The following is a 3,097-nucleotide window of genomic DNA, read 5'->3' as shown; positions in this document are numbered from 1 at the left end:
ATATGGAGATATGTTGGCTACCTGGTCGGGGGTTAAGGGAATGGTTTAGTAAGAGTCTTGCCATTGTTCAGTGTATAGATCCTGCAAAGGACCTGGGTCAAATTTAGTAGGACCTCCTTCAATACCCACCGGTATTGGATGGCGGGGGTCTAAACTCTTTGATCCCCTCATAAGTTAAACTACTATTAATATTTTAACCCGGCTACTTAGGACTGTATCCCTACTGACTCAGACTACTTAGCTGAGGGTAACGTCACCTTCAAAAGAGGGGCCTACCACAATATGCATTAATAACTTAGGGTAACGTCATCTTCAAAATAGGGGCCTACTACAATAATTAAGACAATCGCTTAGAAAGTGAAAAAGTGCGGAAATAATCAAAGGTTACACTATACACGAGTCAGAGCCACGTGATTCATCTTGTCTATCTGTTTTTTTTTTTTTTTTTGTTTTTTTTCAGCATTTTAGTTAGTTTTTATTTTTCTAGTTTAAAATCTTTTTTCTAAACTTTTGATTTGATTAGACGTTGAGGATAAATCGGTACTAAAAGCTCTTGTGTCCTTGGACGTCCTCGGTATCTTGCCAACACTATACTACGCTCACGATGGGTGCACTTACCCATATGTGTGTTTGGTGTTAGTAAAATATCGTGTTTTATAAATTTAAAACTTGACTAACGTGTAAAAAGGGCTTAAAATATACTTAATTCCATATACACACCAATCCGCATCACCTCCCCGTGAACTCCAAAAGCTAGAGGACGAGTTCTGGCATCTGAAGCAGAAGGAGGGTGATAACGTAGCTCTGACTGCTCGCTTCAAGCAGCTCAGTATAATCTATCCTGACCAAGTTAAGACGCCCGAAATCACCATTAAGAAATACATCCGCGCTCTGCCGGACTGTGTGGCTGATTTCGTTCAAGCTGCCAAGACGACAACTATCGAGGACATATTAACACAGACGTCGAACCAAACCGGAAACGCAAGATAGTCATTTGTCTCTCAATTGTTTCAATCCAATTTTCATTTCGCAAATTAGTTAATTAATCTTAGTTTTCAAAACCAATCAAATCAAACCATCTCTTGAATTTTACTTTTTCTTGCAATTAGTTTAATTTTAGTTAACTTAGATACACCTCTAAAATAACACATTTTCCACAAACTCCCTGTGTTCGATACCCACTTGCCACTATTTACATAGTTGTTATTGGGATTAAATTTGCGTGACCACGACATCACGTCAAATTTTGGCGCCGTTGCCGGGGAGTAGTGCGCAACGTGTGTTATTTTTGTTCTTGTTTTGAGTTTGTTATTTTTCTGGTTTACGCTGGGTGTGTTAGTGTGCAGGTATTGACAGGTGCATGCGTACTAGGAGCTCTCACAAGCTATCACCATTGGCGTTTGATCCGGAAATCGAGCGAACTTTGCGAGCAAACCGAATTTTGTTAAGGGAAAATACAATCAGCAGTTCACCAACAACACCAATTACACCAATTACACCACTTCGATACATGGATCCACCACCACCACCACCCACTACGGGTGAATCCACTTCATCATTTATACCAACATCCACCCAACCTTCACCAAATACCACCATTCCACCAAATACTACCGAACCCACCATAATCCAAAATGTTACATCAACCAACACCACACAACCCATTACTACCCAAGAAGAACCGACAATTACCTTTAATCCTTCTACCACTATACCACCATTATCCCATTTCTTTCCAGGTGCGGGTCCATCATATGCAAGCCATACCATAGCACCAAGCTCAACCATTGTCCATGCTACGTCGTTTCGACCATCCAACCAGTCGGGTTACCAATATTCGACTCTTCCATTTGGGCAATCATCGGGAATTCAAGGAGATGGGTACGATGAAGGTTATGAGGAATTTGAAGGTTATGATGAAGATGGGTATGCTATTGGGGGTGATGGAGAGCAAGGGGAATATGGTTATATGCAAGGCCAAGTACAAGTGATTCCAAATGTTGGCGGGGTACAACAACAACAACTCATACCTCAACATATTAGGCCAAGGCCACAAGGGCCGCAATTGCAACGTCCGGTTCCTTTGCAACAAGTTCGACCACAACAGGTGCAACCGCAAATTCAAAGGCCAATTCAACAACCAATGGTACCACAAGGGCCCATGCAAAGACCAATGGGTCAAGTTCGTCCACGAGGTCGATTTTGTTTGCCAAGGAGGCATCTTAGGGAAAATGCAAGGGGAATTGAAGCACATTTTAGACCGGTGATAACGCACAATCCTTCACCGGTGGTTATTCCTCATAACAACCAAGGGAGAACTTTTGAAGTAAGAACCAATTCTTTACAAAGTTTGCCGAAATACAAGGGGCTAGCAACGGAGGAGCCTTATTTCCATTTGGAGGCATATGACTCAATTTGCAATACTCTTGGGAGTCAAGGTTTTTCAGCCGATGATATCAAGTTGGTATTATTTCAATTTTCTTTGGAGGACAAGGCAAAGAAGTGGTTCTACACTTTGCCTTCGGCATCTATTTATACTTGGGCGGAAATGCAACAAATTTTCCTAGACGAGTTTTATACCGCCCAAAAGACCAATGATGCTAGAAAGGGGTTGAGGAGTTTCCAACAACAACAAGGCGAAATGTTCCATGAAGCCTTCGAGCGTTTTAATATGATGATCAAAAATTGTCCTCATCATGGGATTGAACTTTGGGAGTTGATGAATGCATTCCACGAGGGGTTGTGTGCTGAGGATGCACGTGATCTAATGTCCATCACAAATGGGACTTTTGGCACAAATTATGAAGATGAGTATTGGGAGTTCTTGGAACAAATGGCCATTACCTCAAAGAGGAAAGCCCAAGCATCAAGGAGAGCACGACCGGCTGTCACGAGATCGCAAGTTCATGCAGTTGACGATGGTAATGTTCAAACTACTAATCAAATTTATGATGTTTGTGTTATTTGCAATGAAATAGGTCATGCGGCTGAAAATTGCCAAGGAGGTGATGGGCAATATGAAGAGGTTCATGCTGTGCAAGGTCAAGGAGGGGGTGGTAGAAACTATAATATGAATTCTAACACTTACCACCCCGGG

General features: G+C 41.9%; 1 non-coding gene across 1 annotated transcript; it reads right to left on the bottom strand.

The window, feature by feature from the left end:
* Positions 1-2,597: 2,597 nt before the first annotated feature.
* LOC118487690 lies at positions 2,598-2,703 on the bottom strand. Its single transcript, XR_004882633.1, has one exon. It is a non-coding gene; the product is annotated as a small nucleolar RNA R71 (small nucleolar RNA).
* Positions 2,704-3,097: the final 394 nt, after the last annotated feature.

Source organism: Helianthus annuus, chromosome 15 (assembly GCF_002127325.2).
Source record: "Helianthus annuus cultivar XRQ/B chromosome 15, HanXRQr2.0-SUNRISE, whole genome shotgun sequence".
Lineage (NCBI taxonomy): Eukaryota > Viridiplantae > Streptophyta > Magnoliopsida > Asterales > Asteraceae > Helianthus > Helianthus annuus.
Note: the sequence above shows the minus strand (reverse complement) of the source record. Positions and strands in the feature narration are given on the sequence as shown.